Consider the following 21014-nt stretch of genomic DNA (forward strand, 5'->3'; position numbering starts at 1 on the left):
CATAAGAAACATCAGATGTGGTGTGCAAAAGAGACGACTCTGTTGGTATGGTCATGTGTTGCATATGGATGAGAGCAGCTGTGTGAAGAAGTGTCACACCCTAATAGCGGAGGGAACCTGTGGAAGAGGTAGACCCAGGAAGACATGGTATGAGGTAGTGAAGCACAACCTTCAAACGTTGGGCCTCACAGAAGCAATGACCGAGACCTTTGGAGATATGCTGTGCTTGAGAAGACTCAGCAAGCCAAGTGAAACCATAGCCGTGGCCAATGCCAGTGTCTCATAACTAGCTCATTTAAAAGTATGCTGTGCTTGTGAAGACCTGTTGAACCAAGTGAAATCGTAGCTGTGGCTGGTGGCATGTAAAAAGTACCATTCGAGCGTGGCTGATGCCAGTACTACCTGACTGGCTCCCGTGCCGGTGGCACGTAAAACGTACCATTCGAGCGTGGTCGATGCCAGTGCCGCCTGTCTTCCGTGCCGGTGACACGTAAAAAGCACCCACTACACTCTCGGAGTGGTTGGCGTTAGGAAGGGCATCCAACTGTAAAAACATCGCCAAATCGGATTGGAGCCTGGTGCAGCCTCCCGTCTTGCCAGTCCTCAGTCAAACCGTCCAGCCCATGCCAGCATGGAAAGCAGGCGTTAAACGACGACGACGATGATAATAATATATAAAGTAAATTGAAGTGAGAATCTTTCTTGATCAAATAAATAGTATACAAAATAATTAAAATTTACTTGTATTTTAATTTAATTTTATGCAAGTTACTTTTATTCAAATAACTTCAAGTATACAACATCTGGAAAAGAAATGCTAAATTATTTTGTCTTTGTTCAATATTTACTACTACTACTACTTACTACTACTACTACTAACTACTACAACAAGTAATAATACTAATGGTTGATACGATTTTATTTACAAAGTAGATATTTTGTTTACATATATTTACTACATCCGAAACACTGCAATATTCACAGTACAAAAACTGCATCCTGATTTGAACTCATTATCCATGGTCGATCAATTGGGTATGTCATTTACTCAGCCGTAATGATTTTAACTATTTTTTTGCACGAAAAGTTGTGGAGATGGCTGAGACTAAGTATTGGACTCAGGACCGTTGAAGTAATTACTTGCTACACAGTGGGGAGAATTCAGTCTACTGTACCTACCTCTACGAAAACTGACCTTGGGCCTAGTTCAAAGAAATCGATATTAGCAAGCATAAGAGAGGAAGGAGAAAGTTGTGATGTTTATTCATTTCCTACCAGTGTTTGTGATGTAAGTGGAGTAAAACGTCTTAAGTGTTGAAAGTGAATCGCAAATTTTACTCGCTAGAAGTTAAAGTTTCCAGGGTTGGCTTCTGCCTCGTTAAATATTCGTAAAAACATTGAAATAATCTGGCACCATTTTGATGGGAGAGAACCCTTTACGGACTTCTATAGTAATGGCTCCTTGCTTGTCACTGTAGACGGCTAATATAAGAAAAGATATAGCTTATAAAGACGACACTGTTCACGACAGTTGATAGTTGACATGTATGTATACTAAGTTTCTGGTCGTATAGCCGTGTGTCCTTAATATACAGACCATGTGTAAGTCAGAATGAGAAAGAAAGCGAATCAGTGCGAGAGAGAGAGAAAGAGGCAGCATGTTTTAGAGTTGTAGTGAGTGCTACGTAAGCTTTCTTCTCCTCCTTTACCGCGCAGTGTCAAACCAACTGTGCCGTGAAAACTTACTACACTTTTCCCCTTAATTTGTCCACAGTGAGTTCCTACTATTTTATTCAACACCTCAAGCACAGTAAGGTTTGTAAGGATACAGATTTTTTTGTCCTTCTAATTATGCCCACATATTCACACGCACAGACATATGTTTTTGTTTGTCTTTTTCGAAAATTACTTCATTCTACTAACTTGTTGAATATTCTGAAAAAAAATTCTCTTCCTTTTATGTTTGTTCTTTCGATTATTTTGAATCGTTGCTTTTAACGTAGATATCAATTGAAAGTTATATCTCTTTCTCGACAAACTAACTTTTCGTATTGTTTAGTAGTTTTCCAGCGCTACTTTTACAGCAAGTTAGGAAAAAAAACTATTAATAACTTTGTTCAGTGAGTGTCATTATTGATAGTTTTATTGGTAAATTTTTATTATTACACCCATCTCACTTTGAAGTCTTATTTACAATTGATTAAAAAAAACAAAAAACAAACAAAAACCACTAGGCATACTTTAAAACGATTTTAAATCCAGGTAGGAAGTCACATATCTTGACGAAAGGTATGAATGGGGGCAATCTTTGGACAGGTGTTAGCATAAGCCCCCTCCAATAACCCACTTAATTGTTGTCCCAAGTCAACTAACTCCTCCGCTGTTTGTTTTTAGCATCAGTTAATTTCTTTAGCTTCGTGTACCCTAACTTTAATTGATACTAGAACTTTAAAGATTGGTGGCGGTGTTTGTACTTTTAGTGCTGAGGGACGGAAATTAAGAATTTATTTAATTTTGATTTGGGAGAATATTTCTGAAATATTTATATTTCCCATTCATATTCTAAGTTAGGCTAGAAAACTGAAGAGGTTTATCAAGTACAGCTCCTCTCTGTACACACGCACACACGTGTGAAATACTTAATCATCTGTATACTGGATATGTTCCTCCGCCCTCATTCTATATTTGTATTTTTCACTTTCGCATTAAATTACTCTTATATGATCACGCACACACATAATGATGTGTGCATTTCACGCATGTAAACATTCTAGCCTGTGGTTTAATCATACAAGTTAGCTCGTATATTCTGTTATTAAAATAGATACCGTATTTTTTACAGATCAGTTTTTGCGGACGAAATTTTGGTGCTTTGTTAAGTAAAATATACAAAGGTTCATATTTAATAATTTTAAATGAAGTATCAATTACAAGTCATTAATTAAAACTCTAGTCCCAAATTAAATTAAACTCTAATCCCAGAATCCTACACGCATGAGGAAGCTTAATTTAATTATATGCTATGTATATAGAAAAGAGTTTCTTTAATTCGATTTTTCGGTTTCATAAGAGAAATAGAATTTGTTATTCCGGACCCAATACTTGACTGGTGCTTTACTTTGTCACCTCCGGGAAGATGAAGGCTAAGATGAATTTGTTGGGGTTTGAACTCAGTATGCAGAGAGCCAGAAAAATAGCGCAAGCATTTTTGTCCGACGTTCTAATGATTCCGTCTATATCAATAAATTGTTGGTTTCGCAGCGGCAAACTTCTGAGATTAGCCGACTGTTTTGTTATCCCCCTACACTTTCTTTTAGTTGATGAATAGGTTTTGCGAGTAAATCAAAGTTAAGTGATCAGTTTTATAAATGGAATTCACTATATGTAAATTGTGTTTTTTGCCATTATATAAAAAGTGATAAACATAATATGTAACAACAAGGTAATTAGAATACTTTTGATTTCAGCATAAGTCTAATGTTTTTTAAACTAAAGAAAACTCGGTTCTCAATTTTATTTATTTATTTATTTGTACTCGAGTTTATATGATCAGGTGAGAAGAATGTTTATATTCGTGATCTGTTATGCGTGTAAATGGGTTTTAGGCGTATGACTAATTTCTATATATATATATATATATAAAAAAATAAATAAAATAATAAAGAATGTTTGACATATAGGAGTATAGGTACTTCTGACGGATATGGATGTCGCTTTGACAATGACCCGAAACAAAAAGGGTTGATGAATTCTGGTGACCGTTCTTTAGGAAAGGAAACTGTCAAAGAGTGAGATCATTCCTTTGTACAGTGTATTTGGGTGTTGACATGTATAGTCCTTTGGTGTGTAATTGAGAACATCTATTGAAAGAAATATAAAAGTTTATAAATCAGGCATGCAATAATGTACCTGCTGCATTCAACCGACATATTAACAAACAAAACAAAAAACCCCTTCTTACTACTAATTTCTAACACGTACCAGGCCACAAATTTGGGTGTATTAAATCGATACCAGTATCTGACCGGTACTTCATTGATTCATGAAGTTCGGTGGAATTTGAACTCCACGTATAAGGCTACAGCAAATACTGCAAGACCTTTTTGTCCTACGCACTAATAATTCTACAGATTTACTGATCTCAGTGGTTTCTAAAATAGACAGAAGGCCCAAGATTTGGGGAAGGTACTTTTTCAAGTAAATTGATTTCAGTATTTAACTAGTACCTTATTCTAACGGCCTCGTAAAAATGAGAGGTAAAGTTAACCTCGGTGGTATAAATCCCGCAAGATATTTTATTCAACTCGTTAATTTGGTTTAGTAATCTATTTACAAAAGCTAAGTGCATTATTTAATCATTAGCGATTAACCTCAACACAGTTTACAGTAGAAAATACTATAAATTGCTGCGTACAAGTGGACCTTTTGAACCCTGAATAATATAAAACTGAGTAATATAAAACTTTCCTTTCATCAGTCCCAAGTTATTCTGGTGGTTGAAAAAAAAAAATTGGGAATGGGTATTATATTTGACTCATGAATATCAAGGAAATATGTCCCGTGTATCATATGTGATATATAGGAGAGGTAAATGGTTAATGATCGCTGTACACCACTTACCATATTCAAGCAGGCAGCCGCACGTATATTTGCAACTGTGTTTGGTGAACATTTTAAACATATTAACACAGAGATTAATCTAAAACAAGAGCACTCAGAGAGCGCAAACCTCCGCCGAGGCAACACTAACGTCCTGTTTTTTTTTTATTACCCATAAGGGGCCAAACATAGATGGGACATTACAAAACAATACAGGACACATAATCGGGGAAATAAAAATATAGAAAGAAATCGAGTGAAGCAGAAAAAATAAAAAGAACGAACGAAAATATGAAAATGATAAAATGAGGCGCAATGCCCACTGGACCCCGAAGTCGAGTGGGTTACATTTAGACGTTACTTTTTTGAACAGTTTTTTTTTTTCCCTTTTAAAAGTTCACATCTTCATTTTTCAATGTTCATATTTTACAATATTTAAACATTTTCCAAGTCTTTATGTTGAATTATGGGTGGTAGGGTATCAAACCCCACGGGCCCGCCAATTGAAATTATATACTTTGTATGTTTTTATAAACGTATTGAATCTGTCGTTCAATAATACACACTTTTGTCCATCCGTGAAATCCTCCCTGAGTAGTTTCACCCTTATTAAACCCTTCCACTTGGAAATCCTCTTTTCCACGGCCACATTCTTACCGTAGTAAACTACAAATGCCTTATTTTTCAAAACCTGCTCTTCAGTCCTTTCTACTGAATCCCGCTCCATTGGTTCTGTTTCAGTCGTCTGAATGTGTTTAAATATAGACGGTTCTTTACCTTCTTTGCGTGTTTTATCTGGTTTTGGTCCTTCAGAGTCTTCCCCTGTTGTCACCTCCTTCCTCCCCCTGGGGCCGACAAAACCGTCACTCCCCCACCTATCGCCCTCGCACTTCCCTTCTCCGACTCCACCCCTCCAAATCCTTGGCGCACCCCATACCCCCTTGCTGCCTCCGTCCGCCACTGTCACTTGGTGCTCCGGTCCCAACTGCCTCCTGTTCCCTCTCCACAGCCCTCTCACCCTGAGGAGGTCCACGCCCAGGGCACTGCGGCCTCCCACTCCACACTCATAGCAACCTGGTCCTCGCCCCTCAACAACCACCCCAAGAGAACCCTTTCCTGGAATCTCCATCTAGCAGGGGACCCCTTCGATGTCCTTGGAAGCGGCAAAAAGTCACATCTCGACGCCGCATCCCCACCAGCTCAACTTAATCGCCCCTTCCACCGACACCACTTCGAGACTCTCCTCAGTGGCAGCCACAACAGCTGCCACCAACCACTCTGGCTTCACTTCCGGCAGCACCCCTCTAACGCGAATGCGCACATCTCGCCCGTCCCTGCATGTGGGCAACAGCGTCACCTCTTCACTACGCAAAACAGCCCCCTCCCCGGTGACAAGCCTCACCTCCACCGCACCACATTCCCTTCCTCAGCCAACGAAAGCTGCCGCTCTCAAAAGGGATCCCAAACATGCCGCCACGCCATCCTCCGACAGGATCTCAATCCTACTGGTGGCGACCGTCTGCGTGTGGCACACCACCGTCCCATCACTCCCACCCTCAACTGTTTCTTCTGGAGGGACCAGCTCTACTGCGTCTTCCTCCACTCGCATATATTGTTCACCTCCTCCCCATTCACCATTATCCGTTTCAGGTCCAACGACGGAGCCGCTCCCATCGCAGCGGCCCATGCGCAGCTCTCACTGCCTTTTGAAAAACGAATCCCCTCAGCCCCACAATGGGGAGAAAACAGCAAGAACACACGCGAGTCGTCCAATGACAATCTTCAACAGTGACACACAACACCTCAACAACGGACAGCCTCGCAGAGAAAGCCCTCAACATGTGACAACAATCTAAAGCCGCGGCCAAGAATGACGAAACTCAGAACTCAAACAAACAAGTTGTTAGTCTGCAACACCAACGTCCTCTCAACAATTAGCCGGAGATGATTTTTAAAATGAGAATATCTGAAATAAACTCGACTGCTCTTACGAGAATACTATAAATGAACCCGACCGCTCTCAAATATTTAGTAAAAAAAACAAAACAGGAAAAATAATCCAGAATCCTTGACCTGTACCGGATCGATCCCAAAATCTAAGCAGTTCGTGTCAGTCACGAGGCCAAACATCCCTGAAAGTTTCATCCGAATCTATCCTGCGGTTCTTTAGATATCTTGCCCACGGACAAACAAACAGACAAACACAGCTGAAAACAATACCTCCGCCTTCGCTAAGGCGGAGGTAATAATAGATAGTAATATAAATTCAGTATTAACGCTATAGTATACGCAGTTTCCAGTCCAGGTTTAGGCTTACTTACTGTATGTTTGGGTGTCGACTTTTGCATTAGGTAAATCCAACTCAGAAATTTGAGCTAAAAGTCGTGAGGTCGATGAATATGCCAGCTCGAATTGTACGTCGCAATTTACAGTACTATTGCTCCTCTGTGTCTTTTCTGTTGGTGCTGCGGAAGTGATCGGTCTCATATTCAGGCGTTTCCATTCAGACACTTGAACTCACTCGTCTCTCTACATCTTGTCACTCGTATTATCCCACTTAGCTATGTCCAGTCCCTCATCCTCAAAATGTCGACCTTCTGCGCGTATTTCTTGCAGCCCTGAACTTAGGTTTCTCCAATTAAGAGGAACAATCACCGCATCATTTTACTGGCTTCGTCAGGGTTCCGAAGACAATGGATAAAAAATATGTGAATCTAACAATATTCAAGGACAAGGTCATTGACAAATAAAAAAAAAAAAAGAAAAGGCGAAGGAATCAAGGCATTGTAGTGTCGACTTTTTACGTTCTAATATCGACTTTGCTTTTCATCCTGTGAGGTTGATAAAAGTACCAGTTATTGTTTGGCCTCAAATCAGCTCTGATCGAGCGCCTGCGATCAAAAACAAACTTATTTTCAATTGTTTAGACTACATTATTCAGAAGTGTCTTTCTCTTTAAGACGTTAGAATATAAATTTGAAAATTTGGCGATTATTTTTAGTAGGTCGAGTGATTGCGCAAAGATCTTTAAATTGATTGTATCTCACAAATAACTGTAATCTTAGGTTAACATTGCATACCCATAAGTTGTCAACCATTCACTCAATTTAGTTAATCCAAACGATGACTGCAACTATACGCAGACTATAGAAGGACGATGGATGCTCGCCAAGAAGAAACTTAGGCGACAATGTGGGAATAGTGATGATCTATTTACATCATATTTTCATGAGTATGGGTGGCGAAATAAATTTAGAAATCGAGAAAAGTTACTGCGAATTATATTTCATGCATTGATGCTGTTGTTTTCGCGTAAATGTGTTTTTGTCTTATATAAAACATATGTATGGTTTTCATGTTATATTAAATATATGTACGTTTATGTACTGGATGTACGTCACGTACAATGTTTACATTAAATTACGGGATGTCACTATCATCACTTCCGGTTTCTACCGCAGTTTACTTTCATTTTCTTAAGGACAATCTACTTCCACTATTTTACAACGAGAAGCTGTTTGTTAACTGTAGTCTTGCAATGGTAGAAGTCATTATCTGATAACAAAAGAAGTTTTTTTTTTTCCCAAAGAAAAATAGTAGCTTCATACATCTTAACGATTGATGGGTAACTCAAAGGATCCACGTAATTTCATATGCTGGGTTTCAGAATATATCATGATCTTCTTTAGATGCCTTTATTCTTACTAGCAAGATCGCAACCAGTTGCTTTTCCTTTTACAGTTGGTACTCCAATCCTCAAGATGTACTAACATTCCATATTTTGTCCAGAAAAAAATCTGACCTGTATAGCCTTTCTTAAGCTGAATAATCTTCAGCCTCTGTATTGTATCGTTCTGTCTCTTATCACTGGTCTTATCGTCTGTTTGAACATTATTATTGAACCTACGAACGCTTTGCAACAACCTTACCGTTTTCCTCTCTGTGTCCTATGCTATTCTAAATATTCAAGCCCCTTAACCACGTCTGTCTTATTAATAACTCTCCAGCCCTAATTGGTAATGTTTGTTTGCGACGTTTTGTGTATACATCAACCAGACGTAGTGTGTCTACCGTTCTTTTGCATAGGTTTTATTTAATCGTTGCTAACTGTTTAATTTCATCTGAAAGCAATATGGAGGTGTTTACAAATATCAACAACATTGCTTTGATCTATTTCTTGTTCGATGCATGCTTTACCGAATAAGAAAGCTGGCTAAAGTCAACTCACCTGTTATGGATTTCTCCTATGCAGTTTTGTCCCGTGTATGTAACATTTCACTGGCAGCAGATGCCATTATTATGGCCGATCGATTTATCTTTATGACTTTCTGCTTCGATTTTCATTTGGAGGGTATACATCAGATGTCAAATGCTTTAGTTTTCGTATTCCCCTACCTACTTTCCAGTCCGAGGAACATGCTCATTAACTCCATTAAACTGGTCATAGTAGCTGGTGTATTGTGGTGGTAATAATAGCCGTTGCATTTCCACTTGATTGCTTGTCATGGTGACATGCATATTTCTACCTATCTCCATTTGCTAATTCTCTCGAAGTAATACTAATTTTTGCAGTCCGGCTCTTTTTCTTTCTTTCGTGTTGAGTTGTCTCTTGCTGTTTTTTTTTTTTTGTTAGACACCCTTTCTCAAATTCTCCTTCCATAACCTTTTCCTGCTTTGTTTTTGTAATGTCCCTCTCATACATACATACATACACTCACCTGTTGCTTTAAGACGATTTCCATCCCTCTTTTTCTGTAACCCTTTTCTATTTGCTCATCTAACATCTTTTACTTGCTCCGTTGGAGGTATCTTCACATTATTCTTGTTTACTCTACTTTTAAATCTCTTTGCCACCACCTTTCAAGCCGATCAATTATCTTGACCATCTGTCTCACGTCTTAAGTTTTACAATACTTCTCTATCGACACCACCCCTCTTACTCTCGCCTTGTCTCTTACCATCGCTCTTTCTCCCTCCTCCAAGTCATTTTATGATCTCTTCCTTTTGACTCATCCCATGATTTCTTTCTCTACCGACTCCTCTCTCACGTTCTCCTCCTCTTTTCATTCGTCTTTCATGGTATTCCCTTCTCTCTCAACTCATTTCTCACAATATATCTCCTTCCCTCTCTTGTCATGTCACTGTTTCGTCTCTTACGATCTCCCACACTATTCCGCCGCCCTCTCGGCTCACGTTACTTTTCCTCTTCTTCTCTCTCCCTCTCCCTCTTTCTCTTTTTGCAATTCAATTTTTTTTAATGTTAGACATTTGCTCTTTTCTTTTTTTTCATTCAACCATTTTTGCATTCTTATTCACCTGTCCAAATCTGTATTTTTGCGTCCCATTATTGAATTGTGAAAATTAGCTGTTCACATATATTTATATCTATTGTCACTCAACTTCATTTAGTTGCTTATTCTTTGAAACAAACACTACATGATCGTTTGATACGAAGAAAAGCCTTTTTATTTTTATGATTATTGTGTTTTTACATGTTTACACGTTTACGCACGCACACACACACACACACACACACTCACACACACACACACACACACACACACACACACACACACACACACACACACACACACACACACACACACACACACACACACACACACACACACACACACACTCTCTCTCTCTCTCTCTCTCTCTCTCTCTCTCTCTCTCTCTCTCTCTCTCTCTCTCTCTCTCTCTCTCTCTCTCTCTCACTCTTTACCCCGCACTCTCTCTTGCCGGACTAATTTTTCTGCTATCTGAAGCATGCAATTTCTGGATTTTGAAAGGAAGCAAAGAAAGAAAGAAAATTAGCATTGTCTACTGATGTTTTGCCTTTTGTTAATTATAGGTGTACTGTTCTTTATTTTCCTATAGCCGACAGAGAAGAATTGGTGAGGTTATTTGTTTTGGGCCAAACATAACATTAAAACGCTCACTGTAATACACGGAAACAAGTTATGTTGACAATAGCAGCCGGCTACTGTTATTTGAAATGTTAATTACTGACCTGTCTGGTTAGCTTTGTCGGTGTTTTCTTCATTAAAGAAATGTGGAAGTATTGTATTTTCTAAGTTTGTTATTGTTTAGTCCAACGTCAACCTGAATGGAGCAGCTCCGTGATCAAAAGTACTGACGCCAATACTACCCTATCTTTTAGTATAATTTGACTATTATTTCCAGCAGGACAAGCGATTTCGTCTGTCAGGTTGTTATTGTTTAGTCTTAGGTCAACCGTGATCAACCAGACCTATAATAGAAAACATTTCGGCTGTGCTATTTCTAGCCGGTGGAATAGCCTCGCAGAGCTTTCTTCGTTTACTAAAGGTTGTGTTTTACAGTTTGAAAAATTACCCAGTGAAATGTATATTTATAGTACTCTTTCTAGCACCCTTTAATTGTTTCTTGGATTGTTCATCACTACAGACAAAGTCCCCAGACTTACACAGACAAACTGCCTACCTGTCTCTGCCTGCCTGTTTGTTTGTCTGTCTGCTTGTCTTTCTCTGTCTGACTCTAACACAGCTTTGAAAGTAAGTTGAATGAACGTAAATGAAATTAATTGCTCGCTCCTTTCATAGGTACCTGTGGTTCTCAAGGCAAGGTGCATTCCCCACTAGTGGGGTTTGGAAATATTTTGATGAGGCATGGATGAATAAAAGTTGTAGTTACAGATTTTAATTACAACTTTTTTTTTAATCGATTAATTTGGCATATGAAACCGTTAATCCAGACAAGTTTTTTTCTACCTCCGTTTTCCTTCGTCTCTCCATTGTTTTTTTCCCTCGGACTTTCGAGCGAGATAGTTGCCAGTGCCCCTGGACTGGCTCTTGTGCGGGTGGCACATAAAATACACCATCTTGAGCGTGGCCGTTGCCAGTACCGCCTGACTGGCCTTCGTGCGGGTAACACGTACAAGCACCCACTGCACTCTCTGAGTGGTTGGCGTTAGGAAGGGCATCCAGCCGTAGAAACTCTGCCAAATCAGATTGGAGCCTGGTGTAGCCATCTGGTTTCAGTAGTCCTCAGTCAAATCGTCCAACCCATGCTAGCAAGGAAAACGGACGTTAAACGACGATGATGATGATGATGATTCCTTTTTGTAGAAGAGCGAAAGCTCGAAATGCTAAAGACTCTCCCATTTTTCTTGAGCGTCAAACTAATACACCTTGTTTGTTGTTCCTTCACCTGTCTCTGTCTTCTGTTTTTTTAAAATACAATTTTGAACCACATCACACACACACACACACAAGAGAAATTATGACTAACACAATTTTTTTGTCATTTGTTCTCTACGGACGTTTCACCAAAGTGGTTATTTGGGATCTTCTGCATTGGATGTTCCACATGCAATAACCACAAATCGTCAGTGGAACACTTTATTGCGTTATGTTACACATATGAAATGTCTGAAGATATTCAATATATATATATATTGTGTGCCATAAATATCGCCATCCGTTTTAGAGAAAAATTTGTAGTTTAGAATCAGTAGTTCTTTGACTGCTATTTCTAAATTTTCAGTATGTTGGAGAAGTAACTCAATTGCTAATCCCTTATATTTATGATGATAAATGGTCTTACCGATAAAGGTTTTTTTCATACTGAACTACTTGGCAAAATTGTTAATTGTTAATTCTATTATTAATTGACGATTCCCTGCCCTCATTTCTTATATATATATATATATATATATATATATATAAGGAAAAGAATCTGAAAATGCAACAGTCTTTTAAAAGTATTTATTAACTTAACCGGTTTTACTTATTTGAAAGGATTTTCAAAAGTAAAGTATGAGGCTTTGTGTATCCTCTGTGGTGTCAGAAATTAGTTTACATAAATGTATTCAAATCATGTGATTGTCTTTGACAATAAGAAAAAGTTTGAAGCTTTGTGTATCCTCTGTGATGAGTCAAAAAATAGTTTACATAAAAACATTCAGCTCAGGTAATAAAATTTTTTACAATAAGAAGATAAAAATTAGTTTACACAAATATATCCAAATCAAGTAATAGAGTCTTTGACAAGAAGATAAAACGTGTCTGGTTTGTCAATCAGTGGGTGCTAAAGTTTTAGTCTCACTGTGATCAGAAACCATAATTGTTTGCAGCATCTTAAATTGAAAAAAGGTGGGTAGAGATATAACAGACCATATATAGTTCTCGGATCTGGCTGTAGGCTCTTGCATCTGGATGGAATTTGACAGTTACTAGTATCAGATACAGAAATAATGGCTCAAAATTGCCTTCTTTTTAAGAAATAATGTTGGTTGATGTCAGTCACGTGATCAAAAGATGGTTCCTTTTTTAAAAAAGGTGGCTTAGAGTTACTTTCACTTTAAAGAACGTGGTGGTTGATGGTAGCCACATGACGGTAGCTCATGATTGTTCTGATTTCAAATAGATGTTGTGGAACCAAGAAAGTCTTGTTTGGTGAGCCAGTTATTTGGGCTGGCATGTGTATTATTCTGGGAAATGTGAATAGGGGGTTAATGTGTGTGTGTGTGTCTATGTATGTGTGCATGCATGTGTACGTGTGTGTCTATGTGTGTGCATGCACGTGTATGTGTGTGTATATTGCAGTTCAGGGTGGTGGGTGCTTATGTGTGTGTGTATATGCCTGTACATGTGTGTTATATTTGTCACGGTACTGTGTCTGTGCATGTGTATGTTTGTGTTGCATTTATCAGTTGTGTGCGTGTGTATTGCGTATGTTTGGGTGTGTGTTGTGTTGGTCAGGGCGGTGTGTGCATGCACGTGGGTATGTGTGGGTGTTATAATTGTTTGGGCAGTGTGTATGTATGTATGTGTGTGTTTGTCAGGGTGCTGTGTGTGTGCATGTGTATGTTTGTGTTGCATTTATCAGTTGTGTGCGTGTGTATGTGTTGCATTCATTAGGGTGGTGTGTGCGTATGTGTGCATGGGTTGTATTTGTGTGTGTGTGTGTATCTGCGTATCTCTGTGTGTGTGTGTAGATGTGTATATATGAGTGTGAATGTGTTGTGGACTGGGGTTCCTGGGAGATAGAGATATTGTGTTTATGTGTCAATGTGTGTAGGGGGTGTGCATGCATGTAGGAATTAGAGTATTGCCTAGTTGTACCAACACCAGTTGACAGTTCAAGTATATTTTTTAAGATATTAAAGTATGTATTTTCGAATAAAAATGTAATCTTTGTGGCACCCTTTACACCTAATGACTTACATTAAATTTTTTGAGGTGCAGGTGAAGTTATTTTTTACAACAAAAGCATGTCCTGATTGAAATTTATACATTGTACTTTCAATGAGGTGAATAGAAGTCCCGCAATTAGAGTGACCACATTTATTGATGGTTGGTGTTTGGATTGTGGTGTGTAATTTTACATTATCGAGTAATTTTTTTTAAGGATTTGGGTTGTCTCTTGCTTTTTATTATTTTATGGGTTTTGAGTGCTTTTTTTTAATTGTGGGTCTTCACTCAGTAGTGGGATGTACTTATGTATAATGGTGTAAGCTTCTGTATTTATTGGGTTGTGTGTTGAGAGAAATGGAAGACTATTTAGTATACTATGTGTATGTTTCTGTTTCCGTAAATCTTGGTTGTCAACTGCCTTAGCCCATTCTATTCTATTAGCAATTAATGATGATAGGTACTGTCATTTGAATAGAATTTCCTCTAATTCTTGGAATCTTTTGTCTCATGTTTCATAATTTGAGACAGTTGTACAAATTCTTCTCACTAGGTGGTTGCAGGTGATTAGAAGGTATTGTTTGGAATCAGTTGGTTTGTAGTGGACATCAGTTTCAATATTTGTATCTTTTTTTTATGATTAAGATGTCTAGAAATGGCAGCTGGTCTTGACTATATTCCATTGTGAATTAGATATGATTGTTGATGCTGTTAATTAGGTTTTTGAATTCATTGAGTTGGTCGAATGTGTAAGACCATAGAATGAGGCAGTCATTCAAGTAGCGCTTCCAATTCTGTAACAGGTACTTGTAGAAATTCAGGCCATATTTGAATTTGGATTGTTCATATATTTGGATTTCCAGGTAAGCCATAGCTAGATTAGTTTAAGTTGGGACAACTCTTGTACCCATCGCAGTCCCTGATATCTGTTTATAGGTGTTATCATTAAAGTTAAAAAAGTTGTTTTGCAAAATGAACTTTAGTCCCATGATAATAAAATCTTTTTCTATTCTTTCCAAGATCTCATTAGGGTATTTTCCAGCCAGAATCTTATTACTTCCAGTCCATATTGGTATGGAATTGTAGTGTAGAGGTTTATCACATCAAAGGAGACGATGAAAATGTCCCTGTTGGTGTGTTTGGGGAGGTTCAGGAGATCCAGGTCATCTCTTACAATACTTGGTATGTGTTTGAGAATTGGTTTTAGTAGTATATCTATAAAATTGCTTAGTCTTTGTGTTTCACAATTTGGGCCTTCCACAATTGGTCTCAGTTTGAGATCAGTAGGGTGTGGTACATTGAAGCAGGTTGAAGTGGACTTTTTGCTAGCTTCGTTAATTATTTTGCTCCTGTAGATTTTTGGAAGTTTGTAGAGGTTGCTGGTTTTGCATTCAAAATGGGTTAAATAGTTGCATTCCTTTCCTTTAAGTTTTTTTTTTGATGTTGACAAATGAGTGTGTTTAATTTGCTCATCGTTTTTGACTGTTAGTAGTTGTCTACTCTTTCATAGTAGATAGTATCTTGTAAGAGGTGAGATACAGAATTTTTGTAGTGCTTGGTATCCATAATTAAAACAGTATTCTCCTTATATGCTTCCTTAAATATGATGTCATTATTGTTTTTTAACTTGTGGATGATCTCCCATTCCCTTTGACTGACATTGGATATAGGTTTAGGTTGTGGTAGTTCATTGTAAGGGAAAGTTGATATGTATCCCAATGTCACCATCAAGATATTGGACCAGGTACTGCAACAGCTTGGGTTTGGTTTCAAGGGCCCACAGCTCTTCAATATCCTTCCAAAATGCCTGAGAGACCTGCATGGGGTGGATGTAGGTGTCTTCAAAACAAAACTGGATCTTCTCTTGTCAAGAGTTCCGGATGAGTTTACCTCATAGTAGAAAACATAGATGGGGCAGCATCAGACTCCCTCATTCACCAAATGCCATATATCAGAGGAGGTTTAAAGTGGTGAAAATGTAGAAAAGCTAATGGCTGAAAGAAGTTAAAAATTTGGTTGTTTCAACTGTTGTAAATTCCTTCTTTTTTTCTTAACTTTTTATTTTGATAGTTTCCCGTTTCCAAACAATTCTTTCTAGATCTGTGTTTTATTGAGGATTTCCTTGTGGTGGTGGTGGTAGTGGTTGACTGTAGAATGGAGTCATTGCTATAAGCAACTAGTGTTACTTGTTGTTATTTACATATCATTGTTTTGACTGTATTCTGATTTGGTGACAATACAGTCTCTTGAGATTGCTATTATATGCTATTTTCAAAATAAACTTTCCACCACCACATACACCACTACCACAAGGAAATCCTCAATAAAACACACAGATCTAGAAAGAATTGTTTGGAAACAGGAAACTATCAAAATAAAAAGTTAAAAAAAAAAAAAGAAATTTACAACAGTTGAAACAACCAACTTTTAACTATATTTTCACTTTTTAACTACTTTCAAATCAAGAGCTGCAGCTACTGCCATTAGCTTTTCTATATCTTCACCACTTTAAACCTCCTCTGTTTGGTAAAAAGTTTGCTTCCAACCACATGATTTCAGGTTGACTCTCACTGTGTGGTACCTGGGGTAAGTGCCTTCTACCACAGTGTCGAGCTGACCAAGCCTTGTGAGTGGATTTGATATACTGAAACTGAAAGAAACCTGTCATAGGCGCAGGAGTGGCTGTGTGGTAAGTAGCTTGCATACTAACCACATAGTTCCGTGTTCAGTCTCACTGCATGGCACTTTGGGCAAGTGTCTTCTATAGCCTCGGACCAACCAAAGCTTTGTGAATGGATTTAGTAGACGGAAACTGAAAGAAACCTGTTGTGTATATATATATATATATATATATATAGATATATATATATATAAATATATGTATGTATGTATGTATGTATGCATATGTTTGTGTGTCTGTATTGCCCCCCCCCCCCAGCATCGCTTGACATCCGATGCTGGTGTGTTTACGTCCCCGTAACTTAGCGGTTCGGCAAAAGATACCGATAGAATGAGTACTAGGCTTACAAAGAATAAATCCTGGGGTCGATTTTCTCGACTAAAGGCGGTGCTCCAGCATGGCCGCAGTCAAATGACAAACAAATAAAAGAAAGAACAAAAGTATATATATATGTGTATCTGTGTGCGTGTTTGTCCACCACCACCGCTTAACCGATGTTGATGCGTAACTTAGCGATTTAGCAAAAGAGACCCGATAGAATAAGTACCAGGTTTAAAAAGAAAATAAGTACTGGGATCGATTAGTTCGAGTAAAACTTTTCAAGCCGGTACCCCAGCATGGCCACAATCTAATGACTCAAATAAGATAAAGAATGTAATTATGTCATTCCAAAAGTAAACTATATTTTTTGCAGAATAGTTTAGGATTCTAACAATGGGACTGGAAAACTAAGCCGGATTTCGATCGTTTGTTCTCAATCTCTTACCTCACTGTGTCAGTTTTGTGTAACCAATTGACTTTTGATACTCAGATTTTTACTTGATAATTATTAGCAACATATCCGGCTTCTGTAGTTTATCAAAATATTCGCTGTTATTTACTGAATGACTTTACGAATTAAAATCATCATCATCTATTATTTCTTATTAGAGATATGATTTGTAGACACTTTGACGCTGCGTTTTATTGGTTGTAGTAAAATTTCGTAAATTATATTCCTTTAATAAACACTTGAAACTGTCACGTCTCCAACAATTCAAGGATTATTACAGGCTTCCAAATAAACATTGATATTTTTCCAACAATTATTTGTAGATTTACTCAATTTACGTGACTGTTTAAAGCTGGTAGATATGACAGAGAAATTTTTTTTTATAAAACTGTTTTATAAAAAAGGAAAAGAAAAAAAAACAGGAAAAGTACAGCCGGAGAACAGTTGAATATTTCTATCGTTAATTCTTTTTGTAGCCCCCGTGAATTGGAAGATCTTATTTATGGTTGGTTGGTAGATCCTTGAAAATAAATTGTACCTTCAACGTTGGTAACCTTTTAAAAACTAGTTGGAAATTTTTGCTTTAGAATTAATAATACTGTAAGATACTTGACCTGGTTTTGAAAAATACTATATGACCTGGTCTTGAAAAATTATAGTTCAAAGGAATACGGTCCGTTCGAAACCAACAAAGTCTTTGTTTGATAACCTTGCTCCGTATCGGATACATCTCATACGTTGATAGATCTGGTTGATGTAATGGAGGATTAAAGTTTGAAAGTTTATCTCTTGATCCTTCCCAACATTTTTGCCAGTTTATCCAGTATCTATGAGCCATTTCGCATTCCAGCTTAGATTTACCTGCTTAATGTTGTTTCTTCATGAAATTATTTTTGGAAACGATACCTAATCGACAATTTCATTTTTTTTCTTGATTAATCTTTCTTCCGAGAAAAATAGTCCTTTCAAAACCAGTTTTGTATTGTATATCACCTTTTGAATAGTCTATTTACAAAAACAGCCTTAGGAAAGTTATGGCAATACAGGAAAACGAAAGCAAAAACCTCAATGCGTTTGCTCTCAACCTTCCGCAAGTATCAACTATATTTTCCTCAGATCGTAACCCTACTGTCTTAGAGGAAAAAAAAAAACATTGGATAATGTAGTGCTAGATACTTTCTGAAAATTAGGATCAAACGATTCTAACAGGGATGCATTTGATCAAACCCAAGAATTAAACTGCAGACGTTTTATACAATACGAAGAATATTCTGATTCGCATAAAAAATAGCTATCGACTTACTGAGCATGCTTTTCTTGATTTCTTTTACCGTTACTATTAGTCTTTACTTGTCTAAACCTGCTGAATGCAGATTCCTCACACACGTTTTACAGCTCTGCTGGTGTCTTCCTTCTCCAAGCGCTTCTTCTCAAATGCATTCTTCTGGAGTCTCTACCTTGCAAGTATTTGACATTCAAATGTTCAAACTGATCGATGACTGTATTAACGTTATCCAACTATCCATATCGCTTAGCTAGATGGAGCTAACCTACTGAGCATTGACCTATTTTTGCATCATATATGAATGGCCTCTCGCCTTTCAGAACTTCAGTAAAATCAGTGTTGTATATAACATGAACAAAACCTTCAGCCATGCTTAAAGCAATCTTACATGTCAACCAACATGTGTAATATTGCCAAAGCTTTCTCTTCAAAGTCAGACAATACTTCAACCATTTGTAGTTGCTTACCTTCACAAAACTCAAATATAACCAGGTTATACTTGGCACGGTTCAGATACCTGGAACAGTACTTTTGCCAGTCTCTCTCTCACCCATACCTCTAAACTGCATCCCTAATTAACCACCAGGTAAAGGCTCACTTTAGAGCTACTTATGTTATTCGCTGTCTCTTCAGTTTTCTACATTCCTGAACTCGCACGCTGATGCACACACGTCAAATTCTTTCCACAATCTTGTATCTCACCCCTAAACACTACGCTAACCGCTTCAACCAAATATTCTTTTCTACTTTAGGCACAAGGCCCGACATTTTTGGGGAGGGGGCCAGTCGATTAGATCGACTCTAGGACTGGTACTTAATTTATCGACCCCGAAAGGATGAAAGGCAAAGTCCCCAATATTTTCATCATAAGTTCAACTCTCTACCATTCTCTGTTTGCCCTCTTTTTTCTTCCCGACAAGCATTAATTTCAGAAGTTCATGTTGAACATTAAATGCATCTCCCTCTTTCTTCTCTACTTAGACACCTCACACCAGATTTGCGCTATTTCTATTATGAAATGAATTACTGAAAAACACTGCAATGAGGAAATGGTAATTTAGTTTCATTCTGTAACATCAAGGCACAAACTCTTAGTGTAACAGACTTGAAATACTACACATCTGTTCGTGATCAATATATAAAGTCCCAAATGCTAAGATCTCTAAATCCATGACGATTTCAAAAACGTTAACAATATTAACAAAGGCTACTTATTTTTCCAGCTTTCAATAACTGCTAATACTTCCACTGAGTACAGTTGGTGCAGTTACTAAACATGTAAACATCCTAAACTGCATCCATATTAAACACTAGCAGAAATACCCGGCGTTGCCCGGGTTAAAGAGAATAATGAAATCTAAAAACACCATCTAGACTAGGCATCATCTTTATATATAGAGATGTATATACACACACGCACCCAAACACACGTATATATATGTATATCAATATAAATATATGAAAGTCAATGAAGTTTCGTAAAAGGTGATCATGTACATACTTTCTTGCTGTTGTGATTATAACACCTCGTTGTAAACAATGTTCCTTGTTTTCCCTTGTGGAGCATATACAAATAGGTTTTTTTGCTGCCCACTCTTGAGCAGCCAACATACAGTTGTCCATGTGAGAAGCAGGGCTCTTCTAAGAGAAGACCAGCTACAGACAGTGTTTGACCCTGAGATTTGTTTATGGACATGGCAAAAGTCACACGAAGGGGGAATTCTAGTCTTCTGAATGTAAAAGGAATGTCTGCTCCTGATGGAGTAAGAGGAATTCTTGGAATAAAGACGTCATCCCCTTTTGCACATCCAGAAAGAATGGTAGCCTCGATAACATGTGACATCATTTTCTTTATCACGAGTCGTGTTCCATTGCAAAGTCTTGGTGGTTCCAGATTGCGGAGCAGCATAACAGGCGTTCCAACTTTAAGTGATAATATGTGGGGAGGTAGTCCTGGAGGCTCCAACGAATTGAGAAATTCAGGAGGATAGTTCACCACTTCATTTGTATCTGGAACTGTATCAACAGACTTGTAAGTTTGAAGATTGCCGGGAAGAGAATGCATCAGGTGTTGATTAATTTTTGTAACAGCTACGTTTTTTGGAGCTAATATTGCTCTTTCACATAGCCAATTGTGATTTTGGTAGTTTTGTTTAAAGTTGGGAAAGACTTTGTGTTTGAGGTCATCTACAGAATTAAAAACAAAACAAAATGGTTGGAGGTCTGCAACGAAATAATTTTACTCAACACTTTGCAAGTGAATCAGTGGAGGCAAAGATGCGTCGCATTTACTTGACAATTTATGCACCACATTGCAGAAATCACAATGTAAGTATATCTGAAAGGGTAGTCTTACACTGTTGTACCGTTGAATTACAAATAATGCTCATCTGTTATGTTGGGGTTAAAATTTCATCAACATCAAAAATATATGAATTTTCATGGGAGTTATGGCCGTTATGCAAAGAATATAATTTCCAAATTTCATAAAGATCCATTCAG

The 21014-nt window shown here is 37.8% G+C and overlaps 1 protein-coding gene and 1 long non-coding RNA gene across 8 annotated transcripts in view; one reads left to right on the top strand and one right to left on the bottom strand.

Annotated features, from left to right (window-relative positions):
* Positions 1-897: 897 nt before the first annotated feature.
* LOC106883769 (phospholipid-transporting ATPase ID) overlaps positions 898-21014 on the top strand; it is a 211530-nt gene continuing 191413 nt past the window's right edge. For 2 of the 6 annotated variants that reach the window (XM_052978602.2, XM_052978605.2), the window contains exon 1: positions 898-1288. The gene's annotated coding sequence lies outside the window, so the exon portion shown is untranslated. Of the gene's footprint in view, positions 1289-1551; positions 1816-21014 lie in introns of those variants that run through there. The other 4 variants (XM_014934890.3, XM_052978603.2, XM_014934892.3 and 1 more) reach the window with 2 other exon arrangements.
* LOC149137195 (uncharacterized) lies at positions 1290-9757 on the bottom strand. 2 transcript variants are annotated; one of them, XR_016240713.1, is made up of 2 exons: positions 6921-9757; positions 1290-3860 (listed from the first exon to the last, which is right to left on the bottom strand). It is a non-coding gene; the product is annotated as an uncharacterized LOC149137195 (long non-coding RNA). The 2 variants fall into 2 exon arrangements; XR_016240714.1 differs by having other exon boundaries at positions 8828-9564.

The sequence above is a fragment of the Octopus bimaculoides genome, chromosome 2 (assembly GCF_046866305.1).
Source record: "Octopus bimaculoides isolate indiv1 chromosome 2, ASM4686630v1, whole genome shotgun sequence".
NCBI lineage: Eukaryota > Metazoa > Mollusca > Cephalopoda > Octopoda > Octopodidae > Octopus > Octopus bimaculoides.